This window comes from Lynx rufus, unplaced genomic scaffold (genome assembly GCF_022079265.1).
Source record: "Lynx rufus isolate CCGP_SWC_20201006 ecotype Redwood Valley unplaced genomic scaffold, mLynRuf1.p SCAF_7, whole genome shotgun sequence".
NCBI lineage: Eukaryota > Metazoa > Chordata > Mammalia > Carnivora > Felidae > Lynx > Lynx rufus.
This window is the reverse complement of record NW_025814889.1, coordinates 91,671,735-91,698,329: the sequence shown is the minus strand read 5'-3', so window position 1 is coordinate 91,698,329 and position 26,595 is coordinate 91,671,735. Positions and strand designations below refer to the sequence as shown.

General features: G+C 38.7%; 1 protein-coding gene across 2 annotated transcripts in view; it reads left to right on the top strand.

Annotated features, from left to right (window-relative positions):
• The window catches only part of GRIP1 (glutamate receptor interacting protein 1), a 404,358-nt gene that overhangs the window by 189,508 nt on the left and 188,255 nt on the right, over positions 1 to 26,595 (top strand). The gene's annotated exons all lie outside the window — the stretch shown is intronic.

The window sequence follows — 26,595 nt, the reverse complement described above, 5'->3', positions numbered from 1 at the left end:
TGCTAAGTGACATAAGCCAGACATAAAGGGACAAATATTGTGTGATTCCACTTATCTGAGGTACACAGAGTAGGCAAATTCATAAAGACAGAAAGTAGAATAGAGGTCACTAAGGGCTGAGGGAAGAGTAGAATGGGAAGGTAGTGTTTAATGCATTATAGACTTTCAGTTTTACAAGATGAAAAGAGTTATGGACAGGGATGGTGGTGTTAGTTGTTCCACATTATAAATGTATTTAAGACCACTAAACTGTATACTTAAAAATGAGTAAGGTGGTAAATTTCATGTTATGTGTATTTTACGACAATATCAAAAAACCTTTAATGGGATGGCTAATGCCTGCAATTTATAAAACGTTTTCCCAAAGACAGAACTATTCTAAATACAATAACCTCTTTGAATTTTTATGTCACTCACTATCCACTCGCTACCTTTGGTACTTTTGGAGTGTGTAAATTTGAGCCAGTTAGAGATGTTTTGAGTGAATAACTTCATGCTCTAGCTTCCATACTTCAAAGGAACATCTACAACCCAACTCTTAATTTGTGGTGAGGAAGAAGCCCCTTATGCCACTCTCCCCAGCCGTAGAGTCAAAGAAGCTTTAGGTGAGTGGTGGCGGAAGGCAGTCAGGGAAAGACCAAAAAGTCTTGAAAGCTCTGGTCTGCAACATCATGACGGTCTTATTGTTGTTCTCGCGCTTAAGAAAGGCACAATATCCTCAGAGAGCAATTACCTAGAGTATGAGATCAATCTTGCTGGCTTCTTAATTGTTTATTGTTCTTTGAACATCTCTAATTGTTAACATCTGTCTGATGTTGACGTGAAATGTCCAGAAGGTTAGAGCGAAGCTTTCCCAGCTTTTCAGGGTAGCCTTCCCAGGAATTTGAATCAAAGGAAAATCAATTCCTTGCTCAACTCATGGTTCAAAATTATATTGGCCTTTTGGGTACAGGGATTTGAGGATCCTGGGTGGTGACAATGAATCAGTGTGTCTTTGTAACTAACACTGAACCTATTTTTGAGAGCTCCCTCAGCACACCATTGGCATAGACTGTCAAAATACCCTTAGTCCCTGGCTGGTTACTCCACAGGGGAACTGAATGCCTCATTTTTGTAAAGACTAGTAGGGCACCATTACGTGCAGACATCCTTGAGGCTCTGTGGAGCATAGAGCTCAGAATTTGTGCAGTCATGAACTGGGTTTGAGTCCCTGCTCCACTAGTTTCTATCTGTGCAAACTTGAGCAGGTAGCTAAATGCCTTTGAGCTTTGATCTCTATATACTGTATATATTACAGGGATGATAATATCAGCTAATCAAATGGAAAAATGGATGTAAAGTTGCACTAAAATTGTAACGTGCTTTCTAAATAAGAGTTGTTTGTATTAGCAGTTTTGTAAGAGGCACTAATGTCAACCCCAAACAATGAATTACTTTTATTTCTCTTTCAACAACCAAAACTATATAGGAGTAAACTAGTATTTTTTAATCTCATTCTTTTCTCCCCCCCCATGTAGATTTCTCTCCAGATGTTTGCTTTTTCATTGGAAGATAAAATCAGACAGACAGTTTGTAGTCACCTGCTTTTTGTAACCATTTTGAGAGGGTTGTGGCTTCATAATTATCCTCAAATCTTTTTTGTTTTAATCTTCTTTTGGTTTTCTTGGACAAAGCAGGTAAAAATGAAAAAGTTTAATGTTTTGGCCATTTTATAGTCTTTATTGATTTCGCTGTCAGTGTTCATTTATTGCTCTTCTATTAGTCGATACGCGGCAAACGTTAGAAGCTTGCTCCCTCTTCTTTTTGAAGTGGGTGTTGAGTACAAATACTGTGAACTGCTGTTTTTGTCAAAGATGCCACCAGGAAGAAAGCAAAGGGCCCTTGATGTGTACTCTTGATTCAGGGAGATCAAGGAAAACCACCCATAATGGCTCTCTACTTACATCTGCTTTCTCCTACTCTGCGTTGGCCCATTAGATCCCGTGATCCGGTGTGTAGTCCTCAGTGTGTCCTTTCTTTTTCTCATTTCATTTGTTTTGTAATTTAAATTGTAGTTAAAATACCGTGCAATATTGGTTTCAGGAGTAGAATTCAGTGGTTCATCACTTACATACAAAACCCAGTGCCCATCACAAGTGCCCTCCACCCATCACCCATCTAGCCCATCCCCCCACCCATGTCTGTCCATTAACCCTCAATTTGTTCTCTTGTTTCCCTCTCTTGTTTTCCCCCCTTCCCATATGTCCATCTGTTTTGTTTCTTAAACTCCACATATGAGTGAAATCATATGGTATTTGTCTTTCTCTGACTTATTTTGCTTAGCATAACACATTCTAGTTCCATCCACGTCATTGCAAATACAAGGTTTCATTCTTTTTAATGGCTGGATAATATATATACATATGATTGAATATATCACATCTTCTCTCAATGTGTCATTTTAAAATTGTGAATTGTGAACATTATAAGTCCATTTAAACATACGTTATGTAAGTAAGCTTTTGGTTGCTTTTTAAAAGAGAAATATGACTTTTACATATTAGTACTGCTTGTCCTATGGCTTCTGAACTGTTTCTCTATTCACAGTGTTTCCTTTCATTTATAAGTGTGCATTTTAGTTTATGTTACTGTCTTCTATCTTGATATGGAAACCTTGGGTTCTTTCTGTATGTTAATTATCCAGGCAAGGCCTCAAATAACTGCAGTAACAACAGACTTGGAGGAAATGCCCCTTATCCTTATATCTGAATATTTTAAATATCACTTGGTCATACCTGCCTGAACATTGTTTTTCAGAGTAATAGAGTAATAGGAGTTTTAACATCATAGTATTAGAACCCTGTAATAAAAATAAAATAAGTAGATTTTTAACTTACCTTACCAAAATGATATGTGGTAGCTACTGAACATCACATTTTTGTCTTCTACTCCAGATGATGGTGGTGCTTGTCTTTTTTCAGCTGGTCTCCATCTAATAAGTTTTAGTCCCTAATTGTTTTACAAGTATGACATTTAATCAATGCTAATTCTCAAGAAACTTAATTCGCTAATGCATTAGTGGATCTTTAGAAGTGTTTCATTATGCACATGCATTCATGAAATGTCTTTAATGCTTATCTTCTGGAATTTATTAGATTCTTCCTTGGCAAAGAAAGCTGCCAGGGAAAAATTTAAGTGTATTCAATAATATAGACACAATATGTTCTAGAAAACCAAAAATTGTAACATTTTAATCAATTATAGTTTTGTGTTTTGGTTTTTTTTTTTTTTGAGGAAGTAAATAGGTAGATTCTGGTTTAACCAGATGACTTGAAATACAAAACATAAAAAAGGTGTGTAATGAAAAACTTCACTCTCTTCCATGCCCTCCAACCAACCAGGTCCCACCACTACATACACAAAATGAAAATCATGCTTATTGGCTTCTTAGAATTCCTCCAGATGTTCTTTATGCAAATACAAGCAAATATAAATTCATATTCATAACTTTCCTTTTTAAAACAAAATATAGCATTCTGTGCACACTGTTCTGTATGCTGCTTTTTTCACTGAGAAAAGATATCTTGGAGATCTTTCCGTATTGGCACCATACGTGGTTTATCATTCTTTATTTATAGCTGCATGACAGTTTTTTGTATGGCTGCACCCTGATTTATTTAACCATTTCCTCATTTGTAAATATGTAAGTTGTTTCCAGTCTTTATTTATGAACATTTTAATTGTTTTCAATATTTTGCTATTATGAAATTACCATAATGAATATCCCTCTACATATATTATTTTATCCGTGTGTAAGTGTATCTGTAAGATAAATCACATTAATGGAAATCTGGGTCAGAGGGTATATGCATTTATAATGTTGATATATATTGTCAAATTGACCTCTTCAAAGGTTATACCGATTCATATTTCCACCTACAGTGTGTGACAGTTTCTGTTTCCCCACAGCCTCACCAATATGTATGTTATCTAACTTGGAGGATTTTGCTAATCTGGGAAGTGAAAAATACGGTATTTCATATGGCTTTAATTTGCATTTCTTATGAGTAAGTTTGAACATCTTTTTTGTACTTTTACTATATCCTTTTCTGTGAATTTCTGTTAATATCACAGGCCCATTTTTCTACTGGCTTTTGGTTATAGGGTGTTAAAATCAAATGTATGTAAATATCCCAGATTTGGGCAAATCTTAGACACTAATCTCTAACCAAAACCAATCTATCTGTGGCCTGTCGCACTTGGAATATGTCCGCTCTGAGTAGAAAAGTGGGATAGCCAAGTCATCCCTGGAACTTCCATTTTCTTTGGGAAATGATTCTAATTAATATTGACAGAAATAAAAAGAGAATGTGATGAAGCATTCATATTGCTCAATTAATTCATGTGATGATTCAAGTAGCCTGATGTCATTAGCTTTGATTAAACATCATTCTTGTAAAAACAGCTAAGAACTAAAGCTTATTAGATGGCTAATGTCATTTAAAAAAGATGAATAGAATCACCAATGTAGCAATTTACAAGCATTTTTTTCTCTCTGGCTAGGTGAAGGAAAGAGCCAGATCTGAGATGGGGTCTCCTTGAACAATTAAGCAGACTTATCTCTCAGTTCCACTGTAGAGCTGGTTTCGGAAGTTGAAAGGCACCTCAGACTATACATCCCTGCCCTGTCCCCCCCCCCACACACACACCCTCCTACCTATTGCTTATCAAATTGTTCCCTAACTCTTGAGGAGACAACTCTGGTTTCATTTCTCCTCTGACTTACTCTTCAGCACCCAGTAGACCTTTCAAAACACCCATACAGCCACTCACTTTCCCCCTGAGAATCAGAGAGTGAGTGGGTTGAGAGAGATGCAGACAGTCACATATGGTACTTTTACTTGTTTGCTGGGTTGGTTTTCAAGTTCTGAGATACAAACTTTCCATCCTTCCTTCACTTTTTGTACACCTGATTTTAGCTGCCTTTTGAGGATAATGTCTCCCCCGACCCCGCCATCTTGTTACTTGTTTCCTGGATTGTTTTTCAAGTTCTGAGACACAAACTTTCCATCCTTCCTTCACTTTTTGTACATCTGATTTTAGCCACCTTTTGAGGATAATGTCTCCCCCAACCCCCGCCATCCTCTCCCCACACCTCTTGCTTATGGTTGAAGTGAAGGGTAGAAAGAAAAGAAAATCAGATGTACAAGGCCTGTCATAGGTATGAAGAAGGCCACTCGGCTCAGGTCTCACATTTATAAAGAACCTCAAACTTAGATTTTTGCCATTATTTGCATATACGTGTCCCAGAGATTCATGGGCAACATTGCAAGGAGTAGGTGTTCCTCGTACAGTTTTACAATGTGTGTCCCTGCAGTAGATCACAGAGCTCTAAATGTGTGAAGGATAAACATATTTCATAAATCCTATAACTATATGGCACTCTTTGGAGTTTAATATGTCAATTTGTTCAATATAATATTGAAAATATTCCATAATTTGGGTAACCTTATTTCATAATTTTATTACTGGAAAAAAAAACAATTGTCTCAAAAATTTAAAGTAGTATAGGCCTCTCTCAACTTCTGTGAAATCCCCAGGCACTCAAAAGGGCTGAATTATATACATCATTGTGTCTCGTAACTAAAGCCACCCAGATAATGAGATGCGACTATAAGGATTTTTGGAAGTGATGTTTATGGACATTTATGGAGAGAAACTAAGTGTCTTCTGGCCGTATTTCTAGAAATGTGTCATTCAGTGGTCCCTGAAAAAGGTGTCCTAAATTCTAATGCAAGCATACTTTTAATTAAAAGGTTACCATTTATTATGAACTCTAGTATATTCACTTAAGATCAATCAAATTTATGATTCAAAGTCATACTTTTACTGGTACATAGTGGGTGTGCATTTTGATGCTGAACTTGGGTTTCTTTGTGTTTTCAGTGAGTTCTATACAATTGCTCATGTGTAATATGTAAGGAACAGCCCGCTGTATTTGATGCTCCAGTGGTGACCTGGCCAGGCCCGACTCACCCTCTCTCTTAGTTTGTGAACTGTTAGTGGCTCACCGCCCCTCTCTGATCCTCAGAACATTGTAAAACAAGGAGGTGCCCTTTAATTTCTAAGGTCCTTTCCAGTTCTTGAACCCTATGGCCAGGAGCATGGTTTCATTATTTTAAATTTTTATAAAGGATTTTAGTTGCTATGTGTGACTTTATTATATGGTATGTCTATACATCAGTACATATATATGTTGGTCAGGAATGTATTCAAAATATTCATTCAACAAATACCTACTGTGTGCTAAGACATATAGACAGTATATACAAGGCTCCTGCTCACACGTGGTTCATAGTCTGGTGGAGGACACAGACACTAGACGAGTAAATAAGTAGCCATTGCTAATAGTTTTAGGTGTTGGAAAGGAAATAAAAATAAGTTAATGGATAGACCATGGCTTGGGAAGAGAGGGCCAAATTGGGAAAGGATGCCCAAGGATGAGGAGATGGCATTTTAGCAAGATCAGAATAATAAGGCTGGTTGTACAAAGGCCTGGGCAAATAATGTTCCAGGTAGAAGGAACAGCAAGAGTGAAAGCTCTAAGGTGAGAATGACCTTACCGTGGTCAAGGAGCCAGAGTAAGGCCGTTGTGGCCGGAGTGCAGTGAATGGAGAGGAGAAAGATATAGGATGGGGTAAGAGAGATGAGCAGGGCTAGGTGATACCTGGTACCGTGGCTGGGTATCTGCATATCACCCTAGGGATAATGGAAAGTCTCTGAAGAACTTTAAGCCAAAGAGTATTGTGATTTTTTCAATTATTTTATGAGATAATTCTGCAAGCCACGTGGGCAATAAGTGGGCAAATTTTGGAGTCTGTTTCAATAGTGCAGAGAGATGATAGTGACTTAGTTGCTGAGTAGGTGGTGGTAAGTGAATGAATTGGATGAATATTCCAAGGAAGAGCTGGCAGAATGTGCTTATGGATTCAAGGTAGAATGTAAGGGCAAGACAGAATCCAAGATAACTAAGAGTGTTTGGCTGTAGTAACTGCTTGAATGGGGGTGTCATGGAGTGCTGGTGGGGGGAAATCAATCACTCCATTTTGGACATGTTAAGATTGAAATGCCTTTTCAATATTCAAGCAGAGATGATAGACAGCTGTATATCCTGAGTCCAGAGTTCAGGGAGAGGCCATGGCTGCAAATATAAATATAAGAGTCATTAGCATTTAAAGGCACGGAACAGTTTGAGATGGTAGGGGATAGCAAAGAACAGGCGTATCCATATTTACAGGCTGAAAGAGGGAGGGGAGGAGGGAGAGGAGGCATCAACTAGAGGAGGCTGAAAAAAGGTGTGGTTGGTGAGGTTAGTGGGGACTTAGGACCATCTGGTATACCTAAACCCAAGCAGATAGAGATTGACTCCTATGATGCTGCTCAAATGTCAAGAATGAAGAAATCAAAGAATAGTTTTAAAATAACATTGATGATGAGAGAACCTTCTGATCAAAAGTCAGTGCTACCTATACTGCATTTTAAGTGTGTACTATTTTTATAGTTTTAAACTCCAGAATACAGAAGCATTTTTTTTTAATGCTTGCACAGAATAAACTTCAACCCAATGAAAAGTAATTGCCCCCTAATAGTGATTCAGGAAAAGAGAACAAATCAGTGTGCCCTGGGCAGCTTTCCAACGGATCTCTCTTCCTACGACCTAGGAGATGATTTATAACACCCAAGAGTACTTGCCTTTCGCCATATTTCACTTTTTAAAATAAAATTTTATAGAAAGAAATTAAAAAGTTCTTTTTTTCAGACTTGTTGCCAAACTGGATAATGATACCACCCTGTCCTTTGTCATCATTTATCATGTAAAGCACGGATACTAGTGCATCCTCATTATTTTAAGAGCTGCGGCGGCCTTGTTATGTGGTTGTTTCTCTTTTATTTAATTAAAATTCTGAACCGAATTGTAACGTAAAAAGCATCCCATGTGTAGACACAGTGTACATCCTAGCGTTGGGCTGTAAATGAAACAGTATCACTGAAGATACTTAAAGGAACAAAGACAAACAAGATTTGTGCAATTAGTGAAAATTATACATAAAGGATCAGATGAGCAAGCCGTCTTTCTCAGTGTAACTTAAACCTTTACGAGGAGCAGTAGTTCTGGGGCCACCAGGGCACTATAAAAGAAGTAATTTAATAAATGATATTCTAGTACCATCAAAGAATTGGCATTCGCCCACCTGATGTGTCGGGTTGGGGACTGAGTTGTGCCTCTGGGAGGATTTACCATATTATTTTTTAAAGATATGTTTTATATTTAATAGGTTTCATGTGTATTTTTAGGATTATTTAACTGTGTTTTTAAGGAGCCATTTTTAGCCTTCTCAGAACTCATCTCTAAGTAATTCAATTATGTGTGAACAGCAATGTCTTTGTTCTCAGTTGTCAGGATTCTGACAATCCCTCAAAATAAAATAAAAACATATGAAAAAGAAAAAGTCTAGGCCCTTAAAAATCCCCCTTTGCATGATTTTTATTTCTACTAAATATGATCAGTTAACATTTGTCAAACGTGCAAGACCTCCTTGAATCCTTACCAGGCCCACGTTGCTCAAAGCAGCTCATGTTATTGGGCCTGGGCTATATACTGAGGTCTTCGCATGCATTCTCCCAGTTAATTCTCACAAGTTTGATATTCTCACGAAATAGATATTGTTATCCCTATTTGAGAGATGAGAAAATTAAGGCTTAAAGGATTTATGTTATGCACCCAAAGTAAATGGAGACACCAAGTTTCAAACATTTTATGAACATAAAGCCTGCGTGCCTTGCACATTACTATGTTCACTTTAGTTTTTTTTAGTTTTTTTTTAAATGTTTATTTACTTTTGAGAGAGAGCGAGAGAGACAGAGTGTGAGCAGGGGAAGGGCAGAGGGAGAGGGAGACACGGAATCCGAAGCAGGCTCCAGGCTCTGAGCTGTCAGCACAAAGCCCAACGTGGGGATCGAACCCACAAACCACGAGATCATGACCTGAGCTGAAGTCGGATGCTTAACCAACTGTGTCACCCAGGCACCTCACTGTGTTCATATTCTACAAAAGAACCCCCATTTCTATGTTTGAATTGTTTGCAGTCATATTAGCTGAGAAACATTAGGCATTAGGTGAAAATAATATAAAAATAGTGTGCACATGCACTCTGTTGCTGTAAGCCTTAAGAAGAAAATTTCCGTAATAAAAAAAAATTTTTTTAAATGAACAGAGAACGCTAGTAAATGTATTTCCAAAGCAGACATGCAGATGGCCAACAGACAAATGAAAATATGCTCAACATCAATAATCATCAGGAAGACGCAAATTAAAACCACAATGAAATATCACCTCACACCTGTCATCAGCTGTTATGAAAAAGCTATAAAATAAGGGTGGGTGAAGATGTAGAGAAAAGAGAACTCTCCTACGTTGTTGGTAGAAATGTAGGTTGGTGTAGCCACTCTGGAAAACAGCATGGAGGTTCCTCAAAAAATTAAAACTAGATCTACCCCGTGACCCAGCAATTCTACCTCTGGGTATTTATCCAAAGAAAACAAAAACACCCATCCAAAGAGATATATGCACCGCTATGTTTACTGCAGCATTATTTACCACAGCCAAGTATGGAAGCGATTGTCCATCCATAGATGAATGAGTAAACAAGAGGTAGTTCATAATACGAGGGAATGTTACTAAGCCATAAAAAAGATGGAAATCTTACCGCTTGTAACAATGCAGATGGGCCTAGAGGGTATTGTGCTAATTAAATGAGACAGAGAAAGACAAATACGGTATGATTTCACTTACATGTGGAATCTAAAAAACAAAATAAATGAGCAAACAAAATAAAACAGAAACAGGCTCATAGACACAGGAAACAAAGTGTGGGTTACCAGAGTGGGGGTTGCAATAGGTCATGGGGATGTAATGTACAGCATGGGGAATGTTGTCAATAATATTGTAATAACTTTGTGTGATGGAGAACTAGACTTGTGGGGATCATTTTGTAATGTATAAAAAATATCAAGTGACTTTGAGGTACACCTGCAACAAATAGGATATTCTAGGTCAATTGTACGTCAATTAAAAAAAAAAAAAAAAGGAGGGGCGCCTGGGTGGGTCAGTCAGTTAAGTGTCCAACTTTGGTTCAGGATGTGATCTTGCAGCTCATGAGTTTGAGCCCCTCATTGGGCTCTGTGTTGTCAGTGCAGAGCCTACTTCAGATCCTCGGTTTCCCTCTCTCTCTCTGCCCCTCCCCTGCTTGCACTTTCTCTCTCTCTCTCTCTCTCTCTCTCTCTCTCTCAAAGATAAACGTTAAAAAAAATAAAAATAAATAAATAATTTTTTTAAAAGGGGAGGAGGTGCCTGGCTGGCTCCGTCGGTGAAACATACAACTCTTAATCTCGGGGTTGTGGTTTCAAGCCCCACGTTGGGTGTAGAGATTAAAAATAAAATCTTAAGAAAAATAAAATTCAATTTTTTAAAAAAGGAGAAAAGGAGAAAACTAAAGGAGAAAAGGAGAAAACTAAAAAGACTTTCCTTCTCTCACCTACTTCCAAGTGGCTTATCTTTGCTGATGGCAGAAAAAAAAAAACAAATGTGGTCAATGTTTGCGTCCCTTCTGTTTATGAAATTTGCAATAGGCCTATGTGATTTTGCAATCTAGGTGAGAAGAGATCATTTAGTGGATGGACATCCAGTTCTTTTTTTTTTTTTTTTAATTTTCTTTTACATTTATTTACTTTTGATAGACTGAGAGAGACAGAGCGCAAGTGGGGGAGGGGCAGAGAGAGAGAAGGAAACACAGAATCCAAAGCAGGCTCCAGGCTCTGAGCTGTCAGCACAGAGCCCGACGCGGGGCTCGAACTCACAAACTGTGAGATCATGACCTGAGCCAAAGTAGGACGCTTAACCGACTGAGCCACCCAGGTGCCCCAGACATCTAGTTCTTAAGTGTGAGAGTTACTCACCAACCAGGTCACCCTCAACTGAGCCTGGGGGCCTGTGAGATGAGGCCCACCCTTTGTATCAAGTTCCATCTCAGTTACATGCAAATATGCGAAGCAAGAGCTTTTGGGGTCAAATGGAAAAAAGATAAAGGAAATGGAAAAAGATGATTTAATTATGCAGGTTGCTTGAGGCTTTCTGGTATTTCTTCACCAAATTTAACATCTTTTTTTTTTTTCAATTAAGTTTGTAGGTATTTAAGAAAGGTGGTAAAGTTTTCTACTTGGTTGAACAAAGAATTGTGTGACCTAATGGATTTTTAGCTAAAATCTCCCATAATTGCAATTTAAAAAGTATCCCTTGAATTCGTTTCCTGGAGGGAAGATACTGATGGGAGCAGAGTGTGAGCGGTGCTTTCATATTTCAGTTTTATGATCTCTGTTTACATAAATGTGACGTTTTTCAGATAACACACAAACACTTGAACTTATTGCAAGCAGTACATCCCTAATTGTCAAAGAAGCAAATATCTGAGCTTTATTGTACCCAACATAGCCATTCTGTGTTGTTTACTCCATCACAATAAATAGCAAATGTTTTGTTAAACTTGTCTTAAGCAAAATAGAAGCCAGTAAAAGCTGCATGTATACAGTGAAGAAACACAAAGCCAGACTATACTTAAAATCAGTACCCAGATTGTTCAATGGATCTACACTCACATGCATAACCTTTATGCAGTATATGTGTAGACAGTACGCGTCAAATGGTAATCATGCCCACCTCTACGATATCTGCTATGCTGTGAATATTCACTCTAGACCCCTGAGATAAACAGACTTCTCACATAGCTGCTGTTCTATACGCTGTGGATCTGCACTACGTATTTGTAGACGGTCTCCAAGCTAAATTGCAATTTCTCCGAAAGCATCTCTTGATATAATGTGGCAACCCCAAACATAGAATTCCGAAGTCTATGAATTTATATAAATTAAAGCACAAATTTGCATGTATTTTCTAAAAGGTGACATCTCTGGAATATTATAGGAGCTCTGTACCATCTTGATTCTTGCCATTAGCTCTAAGCTCTTGCTCATTTTACTCTAAGGCTCAAGAAGAAGTCACTGGGATAAAGGTGATGGCCTCCAACTTCTGCCCATTGTATATTCCCTGTAGAATAGGAGAGGACAGGGGCGCCTGGGTGGCGCAGTCGGTTAAGCATCCGACTTCAGCCAGGTCACGATCTCGCGGTCCGTGAGTTCGAGCCCCGCGTCAGGCTCTGGGCTGATGGCTCAGAGCCTGGAGCCTGTTTCCCATTCTGTGTCTCCCTCTCTCTCTGGCCCTCCCCCGTTCATGCTCTGTCTCTCTCTCTGTCCCAAAAATAAATAAAAGTTGAAAAAAAAAATTAAAAAAAAAAAAGAATAGGAGAGGAGGGATACTTGGGGGTTGAAAGATCCTTTTAGATCTCCTGTTCATATGCATAATTTTTCCTACCAGTACTCATAAATAGATACATATGTATGGATACCTACATCTATCAAATGCATATGCATGTATTTGTGTGTATTTATGTATGTGTGTATGTAGATATACAGATACAGATATATAGTTATACAGATATAGATACAGGCCTTCCTGATTGCCTCATATGGCATTGATATACACTGATCTGGAAAATTGAAACAATGTGTATATTGGAAAATACTTAGCAATTTGCTTCTTAACATTGGATTTCATAAAAATCTGTTTCAAAATATACTGTGGCTCCGAGTTAAGTGCCTCGAAGTGCCCTTCTCAAGCTTTGACAGTGTGATTTTAAAATACCTTAAGGCAAATTACATGATAGATGAGAGTGAGTCAGAGAAAGTTTTAGTTATCATAGATGAACCTCCTCTAAGGTGTTATTGCTAATAAAACCCAATGTAGTTTTCCATGATTTCTTTCATGATTGAAGTGTCCCAAAGCAGACCCCAATTCAGTAATGAAACTGACAACAGTGATGGAATAAAAGGTTTCTTTTATTCTGGATGTTTGTACATGTCAGTAACTTGTTAATTGGAAAATTGGAAGGGTCCTACCGAGTCTAATGCTACAAAATCGGTTCAAAATTAAATATTCACATTTTGTGTAGTTGAATTGCATTTTCCTTGTTTGTCCTCATTAACTACAAAAGCTGAATCTTTGTTCAGGCAAGATTTATGGGAAAAAATAGTGAAATTGATGAAGTAGACACAACCGAAGGAGAGTTAGACAAGCAAGTAATTCGTGAGGAAATTGTACGTCTGAATAATTTGTCTCAGAAGCAAATGAAGATAATTTGATCATCTTTGGACTATTAAATCTAGGTACCTGGGTTTTAATTTTTATTCTGCCACTGACAAATTGAATCAGAATAGACTGTTTAATGAATCTCAGTGAGTTTCTCCAACTGAAAACTCAGCAAACGGTAGCCCAGAGCTTTGAAAAAAATGATGTGCCAACTATCTGCCTCTTCATTAAGATAGAAAATGGAAGGACAGGTTGGACAATGGTCATATTGGTTTACGTTAGTCAGATAACACACTTCTGTCTCCACTACAGGTTGTTTAAACTCTATTGAGGCAGTGCAGCAATACTAGGGAAAGAATGGTCTTTGATGTCAGGCACTCTGGGTTCGATTCGTGGCACTTATTAGCTGTTTAGGCTGAGACAGATTTTTAGCTTCCCGGAGATTTAATTTTCTCATCTGTAAAAATGGGGAAACCAGTGTCTATGACTGTCAAAGTAAATCCCCAGTCAAAGGAGTTCATGTGGTAGTGAAAAGCAGGTCGACGATTACAAGGTGGTATGATAAGGGCTCTCATGAAAACATAGATTTGTTGCTGGGGGCTCTTTTGTTGCTGCTGGCTCTTGTGTCTCATTCAGCTTCCTCACTCACTGGGTAGAGGGATGGGGAACCATCACCTTTGGAACTCAGATCAGTCCTGGTGCTTTATTTACACTGTTTATTCAATCCTCACAGCAATCCTAAGAGGTAGGTACAGTACTATTTCCACTGTAGAGGTGAAGAGACTGGCACTCCAAGACAATAAGTAACTTGTCCCTGGTCATGCAGTAACTAGCAAAGCCGTCCAAACCGAGAAAGTTGCAGTGCAGTAAAACTCTGGTGCATTAAAATGGGTTTAATGTTTTGCATCCAAAAATTGTTTCCGGTCCAACACCCTTGCAAGGTTTCATCTGTATAATCACTGCCTCTCACTGTAAAACCAGAGAGTATCCAAAGTAGGGCTTTAAATAACAAACCTCACAGACTCCCTGGATTCTGACAGCCATGATAAATCCTGCTTTAATCATGCATGAAAAACACATGTCATCTGTTTGATAAGCAGTCATCTGCTGTTGCTTGACCTGGCGATGAATTAATAAAGCAAAACATGTGGCAACTCGAGGCATACGTATGAAGTATATTGTTCCCAAAGCATCCAAATGTGATTCTCACCCTTCACCTAACGCGCAGAAAGGTGTTGGCTCTAAAATGGCATGTAGCGACACTAGCCCGCACTTACAAATTGAGCTGACACCTGGGAATGTTCAAAACTATAAGCCATTAAAGAAAGCAAGTTCAGAGAATAGGCCCTGAAAGGAGCCAAGGCCAGAAGAGATGGCAGTCTGGGAAAGAATGGCTAATTAGGTGTTAGTCACCAGGCTTCATAGGCTCCCTGTGAAATTATTAGGGGCAGCAAAGAGTCTGCACCTGTCTGTCCTGTTACTCCGCTGCACAGAACCACTCCTGAGTCTGTAAACTCCCTACTCTGGAGCCTGGATCTTTGCAGAGATGGGCTGGGGGAGCCAGAGGAGGAGGAAAGACAGACTTCAATGATCTCCTTTGCCAACCGCATGAGGCGTACCGACATTTTCTTCGTCGTCTTGCTGGGGGTGGCCTGGTCCAAGATTTATTTTCCCCCTCCAGCTGCATGAACACTAAATAAAGGTTTAAAATATTGTAAGCAGCAGGCTATGAACGTGGTGTCTGGAATACTAAAGGAGAAAAGAGAGTGTCCCACAATTTATTCATTGTAAGATGATAAACCACTTGTAGGAACTAGTTCATAAATGCTCTGTCGGTAGAGAATGGTTGGCATAGAGGAAGAGTTAGAGAGATAAATTCAGCCAGATTTCATCTCCTAAAATACTTGGAGCTCTTGGCTAAAAGGCATTCTTTCAAGTGATTTGTTTGTGTGCCAGAAAAAACAAAAAAAACTTGAATCTTATATCGTAAATTAAGCTAAGAATTCATGACAAGGAAGTGAGATCTGAAAACTGGGAGATGATATTTTCTTTTCTAAATTCAAATTCCGGGAAATCAAATGCAGCCCCAAGTCCCTGTCCTCTATCAATATGTGTAGTCAGCGAGAACACACCCAGACGTGACTGCTCTCTGAAAATGTGCCTCTTTTTCATACACACACACAGAGAACTTATAAAAATGGATGTGAATCAAATTTTGGTAAATAACACATCATTGTGGTGAACAGCCGACTCTATAAAGATGTGTAAGTTAAAGCTTCATTTCTGTACTTGGTTTCCTGGGAGCATTTAGGCATCTTATTTCATTTCTATAAGCCTCTATCTCCTCATATGTCAAGTAGTATAATTGTACCTGAACAATTATATTGTTGTGAACATTGATTATGTCTTAAGGTATTAAGAACCATGCTAGGCATGTAGTATACCCACACTGCTTTTGATATTTTAAAAAAAATTTTTAATGTTTATTTATTTTTGAGAGAGAGAGACAGAGAGGGAGAGATAGATCACAAGCGGGAAGGAGCAGAGAGAGAGGAGACACAGAATCTGAAGCAGGCTCCAGGCTCTGAGCTGTCAGCACAGAGCTGGACGCAGGGCTTGAACCCATGAACCTCAAAATCATGACCTGAGCTGAATTTGGACGCTTAACCAACTGAGCCACCCAGGTGCCCCACTCTCAATTTTAATGTCATAGTAGTTGCATTAAATTCACCATGGAATACTATTTAGGATGAGCAATGGCACATTCTTCCTTAAAACTAGAACTCCTTTTGTAAAATGAATTTATCTCTCTCTCTTTTTTTTTTTTTTTTTTTTTTGCTATTCTTAGTGTTACTGAGTTGTGAGGATAAGATTATACACATAAAGGACTTAGATTCATACTGTCATACCATGAGTGTTCAGTGAGTATTAGCTATAATTGTTTATAGTATGGTCAGTATTATTTACATCTTAAAATGTCTTATGGTTGGGCGCCTGGGTGGCTCAGTTGGTTGAGTGTTCGACTCTTGATTTTGGCTCAGGTCATGATCTCATGGTTTGTGAGATTAAATCCTATGTAAGTCTCTGCTCTGACAGCGTGGAGTCTGCTATTCTCTCTCTTCCTCTCTCTCTCTCTCTCTCTCTCTACCCCTCCCATTATCTCTCTCTCTCAAAATAAATAAACATTTAAAAAGATAGTAAATAAAATGTCTTATGGTTGACCCAAGTAGTTTGAACTACTTATTAAAGAGAGCACAAAGTCTGGGGCACCTGGGGGGCTCAGTCAGTTAAGCCTCTGACTTCGGCTGAGGTCATGATTTCACTGTTTATGGGTTCGAGCCCCCTGATGGACTCTCATTTCAGGGAGACATTCTTTGTCTCCCTCTTTCTCTGTCCGTCCCCTTGCTCACACTCTGTCTCTTTCTCAAAAATAAATAAACGAGAGAGAGAGAGAGAGAGAGAGAGAGAGAGAGCACAAAGTCAGAAGTAAAGGTCTGTAAGAAAGTATTTAGAATACTTGTAGAGGAAACCCACGGCATTGATGTATAATGAAAGAAGTATCTAAAAAATCTTACATGATGACAATCAAACCCTAATTTTTCTTCATGTAACTAATATCTTTCACATATAGCCAGGGAATTCAACCTGAGGCTCACTTTTCCTTGTTTACTTTGCTCTCCAAAAAATTCTGGTTTAATCCTCTTTCCCCGTTACCATAAAGTCTCATCTCCTCTTTCACTGTTTGGATTATTAATGACAGTAGACCCTTGGAAAAAGTTTTGGTTTTTCTTGGCATATTGGAAACATCCTTTGGAGTATTGTTTCTGAGGACCCACTTGAGCCATGAAGGAGGGAGTTGGGAGTCATACAATGAGGTTGGCTCATATGATCCTCGTGGTTTGGTCAGATCAATGACCCTGGGAAAACAGTCTGGGCTCCTAGCTGCAAAATGTTACTCAAGGTTAAAATCTATACTACTTATTTTTCCCCATTCTTTTACTCCAGGATGCTAGATACAGAGACAGATTTTTCAGCTTATGTGTTAGAAACTAAGTCTGAATGGTGGTGGTTATCCTTTTTTGGTTTCGTTTAGCAATTTGTCAGCAGTAGTGACTAGCTGATCATTTATTTGTATAAAGTCATTTGCCAGCAGTTGGCATTTGTTTTAGCTTACACTATACTTGGTTAATAAGAAAAAGGGGGAAAAAAAAAAAGAAAAAATACTAAGTCACTGAACCAGATTGGAAAGTTGCCTTAGTTGTAAAATCACATAATGTCACTGATTGCTGGAGCAACAGGTGAGGGCTTTAAAGGTTATTTTCCCAATAATCAAACCTATACCAGAATGCTCCCCCCATAGCTATAAGTGAATCCTTCTTTTATCTAATGATATCCAGTGTTTCTTTCCTCACTGGCACGAGATTTAGACCTCTTTTTTTTTTTTTTAGTTTTTTTTTAATGTTTATTTCTGAGACAGAGAGTTAGAGAGAGAGAGACAGAGTGGGAGTGGGAGAGGGACAGAGAGAGAGGGAGACACAGAATCTGAAGCAGGCTCCAGGCTCTGAGCTGTCAGCACAGAGCCCCACGTGGGGCTCGAACTATGCATGGCGAGATCATGACCTGAGCTGAGGTTGAACGCTGAACTGACTGAGCCACCAGGCACGCCCCAAGATTTAGACCTCTTCAAATAAAGTCGCCCTGATTGCATTTTCCTTCCTCTAATTTTTTTCCGTAAACTTTGACCTGTTTCTTGTAACTGAAATTTCATACTGAAATTTTCTAAATATGGAAAGCTTTGCAGTAAGATCACGTAAAAGAAGAGTTCTTGAAGAGCCCTGATTTTACAAAAAGCTCCGTCTTTTTCTCTACGAGTTATATTAGATATGCAAAAAGTGTCCCAGACAAAGGGGCAAAAAAACCTAAGTGATTTAAATAATCAAGAGATACAACCGTTTAAATGATCCACTTTTGACGCCGTGACCATTGTTATTGGGATGTTAAAAAAAAAAAAAAATCTCAGTCTTTTCAATGGAGACATGTTTAACATTTTGTTTCATGAGTTCCCTCAGGAAAATCTATGTACTCATAAAAGTTTTTCTCTAAAAGTTACTCCAGTTGAAATTGTGATCAATATGTATCAAAGTAACTCCTTTTTTAAAAATTGTTTTTTATTCAGCTAGAACTAGCATATGGTGTTATATTCATTTCAGATGTACAGTGTAATGATTCAGCAGTCCTATCCATCTCTCAGTGCTCACCAACACGAGGACACTCTTCATCCCCTTTATCTGTTTCACCCGTTTCCTCACCCCCATCAACCACCAGTTTGTTCTCTGTATTAATCAAAGTAACTTCTTCATTTCATCTTATTTATTGGTCAAAAATTGGGGGAACCTTAGTTACTCCAAATGTTTTATTTCTATTGATCCTCCCACCAAGCTCCAGTTCTATTATGTATAATCATATGAACCCCCCCCAAGAATACTCAGATATGTTCTAGCCTATTGATACCCACATACTGCTTCCTGAATAATGGTGCACTTTTTTTTACATGTTTATTTATTTTTGAGAGAGAGAAAGAGAGAGAGAGAGAGAATGAGCAGGGGGAGGGGCAGAGAGAGAGAGAGAGAGACAGACAGAATCCAAAACAGGCTCCAGGCTCTGAGCTGTCAGCACAAAGCCCAATGCAGGGCTTGAACCCCTGAACTGTAAGATCATAATCTGAGCCAAAGTCAGATGCTTAACCAACTGAGCCACCCAGGCACCCCAGTGATGCACTTTTTAAATAAGAATTAGCAAATGTGGCTTTAGATGCCCAATGCTCATTACCCTGAAGTAACTCATATTTTTCACCACATTCTTAGTCTAATGCTAAGCACCTGTGGAACCTACACGGTTTCATAATGTTAAGATACCGAGAATATCAGCTGCCATAATCTGGTGGTTAAATCAAAGAATTAAAGTGTATACTCTCCCTACATATAGCAAATGTAGAAGCTGTACTGACTTTAACTATTTAAAGTTTTTAGTTGGGATCTGTTATGGTAATGAAAATAGGCTTCATGGCATTGTGTCCATCCCTCTAGAAATACTGATTCCTTGGTGAGGAGGCCAGCCTGTGACTGCTGTGACTCTTGTTCATCTGTTCCTGCTAGAAACAGTACTTAAGAAGAAGCATAGGGGTTATCATTTATGATTCAGACACATGAGCAAGAGGAATGCCAGAGGCAGAAAATGTGCAATTTCATGCTCATTAATTTCAGAGAGGATTTGCAAATTAACCTGGCTCGAGATATTACTCTTCGAAACAACCTGTAGGCATCACCAAGAGGCACAGTTATTGCAGACCACTTCCACAAGGTTGACCAGATGCTCGGGGGCTGCAGTGGTCCTATGTATCCCCCCATGAAGATCATAGGCCAGTTTCTGGGCCGGAGACCTCCCCGGTTCCAAGAGAACTGTGCACATGCGTCAAGGGAGCAACTTTGTGTCTGAAGAAAAAGAGTTTAAGGAGAGAGTACCACAGAAGATTCCTCCCCCATGTCCCCACCATGACGCAGGACATAACTTTACATTTTCAGTCGACTTTTATTGGCTAGGGGGTAATCACACCATACTATTTCCTGTCTCCACCTTAATCCATCCACTGCTGTAGGTAATCTAACCTTAGATGTATCCAGTTACCCCCATGAACTAGCCATTTTAGGGTTGTAAAGGGGTTTAAAGTGGATCAGGAGAAGATGAAATTCACTCAGAATCGTAACACTGCACCAGTTTCATTTCCATTTGAGGAAATAATTCTATAGGTAATTTGATAATTATCATATTTAAGAACTGGGAATACCACTGAAGCCATTCTGCCAGCTTCTTTGTGGGCTGCCACTGACACTATCAGGTGACGAATAGGGCAGATGCATCCTCACTGCCCGTGCTGTTGCTGTTGGGTCAAATCAACTGGACCAGGGCTTCCCAACCTTTAATGCACATACAAATCACGTGGAGATTTTGTTAAATCCGATTCCATAGGTCTGGGCTGGGGCCTGAGATCCTGCATTTCTGACAAGCTCCCAGGCAATTCCCAATGCCACTTGTCTATGGACCACATTTTGAGTAGCAAGGAGTTAGTTAACGGGGCAGTGAGGGAGAAAAATGGTCTTATACGACCGGCCTGCAGCAATCTGAGCTCTATGGTGGGCATGGTGTTTAGCTGTAAATATGTAATCCCCGAAATGGTTATGTGATTGTGATATAATTTTAGAGGACATTCTATCATTGTGACAAAACCACTGTACCTTTCTTTGTAAAATGAAGTCATTCTCTGTTTGGATGATTTTTTTATTTGATGTTCAAAAGTCAAAGACTTGGTCCCATTTAAGAATGTAAAGCACATCTGTGTCTGATCTATAAAACTATACAGAAACCTGCAGAGCCAAGGATAGACAACAATGTCACGCAGATGCAAAACAAAGAACACAAGAGAGGAGGGAAAGACAGTTGGAGAGGGGAAAACCATCTCTTAATAGGAAGAAGACTGTCCAGGAGCAGCACACCGCCTCTGCCTCCTGCCATCAAGCTCAGATCATTCCTCCTTTGTTCTGGTTTAAATCTAGTGTGTGGACTATTGTATCCCATTGGGCAAGGAGATGAAATTAATTCATGCTCATGATCAGTTGTAAGCAGGTATCCAACCTGCTTCCATACACCAAAGCAATAGAACTGAAGCCATGTAAGACTCAGAAGTTTCTGACTCTGGAAAAGATTGAGAGTGCATTTTTCGTTTGGTCCTAGGGGAAAAAATACTTTTTTATCAAAGATTAGGAACCATTTCGGATTGAAGAGGAGTATTGTGCTGTATCTTTGTGCTTTTCTTTAAATTATGCAGGGAATGGTGCTTGTATTTATACATTATTTTAATAAGGATAAGACATAACTAAGTTCTATTGTCAAAACCCTTTGACAGCTATCCTTCCGGACATCTTGCTTAAATTTTAGAATGTGCCCCAAACTGCCAAGGCAGCAAATGAAACTGGAGGTCTAGTATCTAAAAAAGAGAAACGGCCGACTTACAGCACATTCATGCTGGGCTGGGATGAAATGAAAAGATTATGGTCCCACGTCACACAAAACTTCCATGTTAGCTGAAAACTAAAATGGCCCATTTCTTGATTTTTCTGCTTGCAGAGCTCTGAATAAGTTCATTTCAGTGGCTCTCCCTTTCTCTTCCCATGCCCCTCCCCACCAGCACCCTAAGCCCATGCTCATTTCTCCCATCAGCTAATGAAGCACATGTTCCAGTCTCAAACCCATGAAGCAATAAGGATTCCTCAATCACCATTCCACTTAAAGTTTTATTAGCTTTTATCCACTTTGATTCTTAGTTTGCACACAGTAGGCACTAAAATTTCTGGGATGTAATTGAATTCAAGAGGCAGATCATTCCCTTCACAATGGATTTCATTTTGTTCCATTCATGAAAAACAGTTTCTTCGGAGTTGGTAATGACGTGCATGAACATTGTGGCATGAGCTGCCTATCTCCCCGCTGCTAGGAAGTGGTCCTAATGTTTAATTGCACAAAATGCCTTCCCCCCCCCAATCAAGAAGTTAAGAGATCTGCTGGCTTAGCTGGCGCCTCAATTGTGCATAATTAGTTGCTAGGCATTGTTTAGCATAGGCTGATTAGTCTCAGCCGAAGGAAATTAATTTTTTTTTTCTTCAACAAAGCCATGAACACGGCTCGAGATTCTTGAAACCATATTCATATCCTGTCCCGCTGGGAATCCCAGACACTGGGACTAGGGGAGGCAGGAGATGGAGAGACAAGAAGCAGCCTGATTACACATGGATGCTATTTGATATCAAGCAACCATTCAAGGTTGTGAGAACATGAGGGGACCTGAGTCCATTCCTCAAGATGTGGTTTTCTCAGCCCCAGCATGGGCTTTGGTTGTGATGCAGAACGAAGGCGCCTGTGTTTGCTTTCCAAGTTTACAAAAACCAGCTTCACTCAGAATATGTAATCAAAACAAATGATTTGTGTTTGCCACTCCTGTGTTTGGCACATGGGGAGACTGACCAAACTTGGGGGAATGAGAGGGACAGATGGTCTTCCCATTGTTCCACTTCTGTTGTAAGTATATGCTTGACTAAGCCCTTTCTGTGCCTCTGTCACAGTGTCGATTCTCCATTTAATGGAGGGCATTTTCCCTCGCCTCATGGGATGTCACTCTAAAGGGGACCTATGCTCTTCCTTGTTATAACCAATACATAGCCCCTATGACAGTGGGCGGCCATCATGTGTGACAGTGATTATTTAGCTGCTAAGATGTCATTAGAGAAGGTTGACAGTTCTGACACCCTATGGTGCCCTTAATGATTACTTACAGCATTCACTTCAGTGAACAGTAGCTCACCAGTTGAATGTCTGCTTTGCCCCTATGGTGACTTTCAATAAGGATCCCTTTTTATGTGATCTATCATCAAAGTCAAGGCTGGAAGTCCTGTGTGAAAATCAGAATTCTTTTGCTTGGAGGCATTATCCTAAAGGACGTTTGATAAATCTTTCTGTAGTCTGAATTAAAATTAAGGGAAATATATTTTTTATTTTAAAAATATTCTTTTAACATGTATTCATTTTTGAGAGACAGAGAGAGACAGAGCACGAGCTGGGGAGGGACAGAGAGAGAGGGGGACACAGAATCCAAAGCAGGCTCCAGGCTCCGAGATGTCAGCACAGAGCCCAATGCAGGGCTCGAACCCACGAACCTGTGAGACCATGACCTGAGCTGAAGTCGGACACTTAACCGACTGAGCCACCCAGGTGCCCCAAGGAAATATATTTCAATATTAGTTTTTATAAAGAGTCACAAATTTTTTAAATACATATTAAGTCAGTCCTTAACAGCTATTGGAGGATGATGTGACATTAAAAGGACTTGGCTATAAACCTAGAAAAAGAAAATCAGAGGTAGGAAGAAGGATGGTCCATAACAAATGTTTGACTTTCTTCAGGTTGCTTATTTATAATTAATTTATAATAAATCTATAATAAATGCCCTAGGTTGAAAAGTTGAATATAATTCAATCATCTATCAGCAAATGTCTAATGAATACATGTTATGTGTCAGGCACTGTTCTAGAGATATTATCTACTGATTGATTCCTTTCCTTATTATTTGACCTATTTTTTTTAACTCACCTGTGTAATTGAATGGAACTTGGAAGTCTGTTTAGTGTCTCCCTGATAAAATAAAGAAGTATTAACACGGGTCTTATATTCAGGGAACCTTTTAAGACCTTAACTGAGGAACAGTGAATTGTACTGGCATGTATTTTAAATTTTTATCTTCCAAAAAGTGAACTTAAAAGGATGGATTGATACTATGGTACAACTTAAATACACTTCATTTTAGGCCAACAAATATATGGAGGAGTGGGAAATGAGATTTCTATACACACAAAAGAAATTACCTCTGATTGCTCATTTTCATAGCCTTCTCCATAGGAATTCAGCTTACATTTTGCAAGCTGGCGGCTGGAGTGTTGTGTTCATTCGCTTACCTGTGTGATACAGAAACATGCAAAGAAGAACCTATCAAAGCTCGTTGTTCATGCAAGAGGAAGTAGCATAAGGAGGAAAGAGCATGAGAATAAAAATAAACGAAATTCAGTCCAGACTCACTCTAGATGTGTGTTCTTCTATAAATTTACCTCTCTGGACTTTAAGTCCTGACTGTAAAATGAAAAGACTAGCCTACATTATCCCTTATAACATGAAATTCTGATGCTATGTCAACCAATCTCCATTAAGGAACACATGAGAAAACCACAATAGAAGACTCCATAGCTCTCCATGACTTCCGCTTAAGGATTAAAAAGGTGCCCCCGACCTTCTTGTCCTTTAGTAACCTGCTCTAGAGCCATCAGCCACTGATTTATTCAGTGTCTTTCCTCCACTTCTACTTTCAAACAAAGTTTGAATCAAGAGTTGACTTTGAGTAGATCACATCAAGAGTTGATGTCTATTCTGTAATGGGCAGCTTTTCATAAAAGGCCCATGATGCCTCCTAGAGGTTTAAAATAAACAGATGTTCTTAGAATATCTTAGAATGTATTCTTAAAAGCAAATGTGAGATGGTGCCACACTGCTGTGTTGCTGTGCTCGGCTTACTTCTCATGATAAACGTTGCCAGGATTCTGACTTGCTTTCCATTAGGAATTATTGCTTTCACCTTGATTGACTTTGGCAAGCTATTCTTAGATAATGTCAAGTTTACTTCAGTCTGGAACTTTGACCAATACAACTTTGGCTTCTAGATGATTGTTTACTTTTGTTTATGCTCAGTAAGGACACTCTTAATACTGGGAGAAGGAGCGGGAGACTGGGGAATGGATATGTAGAGGCTGGCCAGGTGGCCATCTGTAATGTGGTTTCAACCTTTTAGGATGTGCATAGCTAGACTATGTCAGCTCTAAATCAAGGAAACTGTTTTCAAATATAGATGAGAAAACAATTTCACCAAAGTTGTCTACTTTTGGAGTGCAAAGTGGTAAATTTCTAAAGAAATAGCTCCTTAAAATAGAACATTGAGTGCAAAAAACCCCAGAGTCTCCTGGGTAAATCTCTTATTGCCCTTTAAGAAAATCCAACACTGGATTCAACCCAAGACTTTAATTGGCTGGACTCTTGACAAACTGAAAACGGAAGAAAGCTTTTAGGCTTCCAAGATGCTATTCCTAAAACTAGTTGTTATGATCCATATCTCCTTGACTCAGCGCTCTGTACTCATACATATACAGTTTCAAAGATTTGGATTATAAAGGGAAATATATTTTTAGTTGGTTTTATAAAGAATCCAAATTTTCATATATAGTAAGTTTGTTTTAATAGGTGCTGTATAAAACACATTGTCTGGTTATTAAATCAATACTGTGAGAAAAACTCAAATACTCAAGTGGAAATGATGGGGCAAATATAGACTTTTGTAGTGCAATGTTTACATTTTGTCTTGTGGTTTCTGATTATACTCAAAATTGCATCCACATCGAGAAGAGTCAAAGATCCAGGATACTATATTATAAGCAAAAATGATGCTGTTGATTATATTGGTATCTGAAAGTTGGTACATTATATCTGTGGTTGAAAGAACATAAAGAATTGTGTGACAAATGGAATATAAACATGAAACAGCGTGATTTCCATTTTTTAAGTTAATTGCAGCTTACAACAGTGTTAATCTTTGCTTTTTGTCATTGCTTCTAAAGGCCTTGTTAGTTTTATGAAGAAATCATGAATCATTTCAACCAGAAGTACATCCTAGAAAGGAATTGAGTTCCCCAATTTTGAAACACAAACCACTTAGTTGGGAGAATTAATGTTTTCAGATGGTAAAGCCTACTTGCCAAATTAACTCCTTGTTATATTTAATAGTTTGCATTGTACAATACAGTTCTTTTTAATCATCTAGTGATTTCCTATTACAACAACACCCACAACAAACTTACCTTACAGTATGGCCAGAAGTACCGTTTGGGTCATCTAGCTTGACTCGATATGCTAGATAATTAATTTACATTATGTCCACTATGGCCATACATATCTTATTCTTGAAAATGTTTAAGACTGTCACTCAGACATCTCTTACTTTATACAAATGCCCCATGCAAATTAGGAAGAATTCTTCCTTTCTTTTTTAACCCTAACATTTGCCATCCTAGTTCATTACTCCTGTATTCCAAGCCAGATTAAATCCTTTTCTATATTTAAATAAAACCACTTTACTTAGAATTTCATAGATCCATCACCTCTATGATCTTGTCACCTAGTGTTTTGCTCATCTAGCTTCTTGCCTGTCACAGATATGCTGAGCTTTGGTCCTTCTGTCTTTTCAGTTGTTCTCTTTATGGTTCTGCAGGTTATTTTTATATCTTTCTAAAAGAGGGCAGATCAGCCCATTGCAATATACGTCCTCTTTTGCCAAACCATCATTCCTTTCCTGTTCTCAGCATAGCTTCTCTGGTCTTACTCTAAATGTCCATGTCCCTCCATATATCTGGATGCCATTTTGCACTTCCAAGAGGAACCCACTAATTTAGTGTGTCTTTATTTTCCTGCAATACTAATGCTCTGTCATCTGCTTATAATGCCCTGTCATCTGAAATATAACATTTTGTTTCATTTCCTTTGTTCTTCTACCTGATTATTCTTAGTGCCCACTGAGCCATTTTATTCCTTCTTTGTCTTCCTCTTATTGATATTCACTGATACTTATTTATCAATGCATGTAGGTGACAGGCAAATAATTTGTATGCTGTATTGCGTAGTTCTTACCATGTTATGCCTTCAGGTACACGACAGCT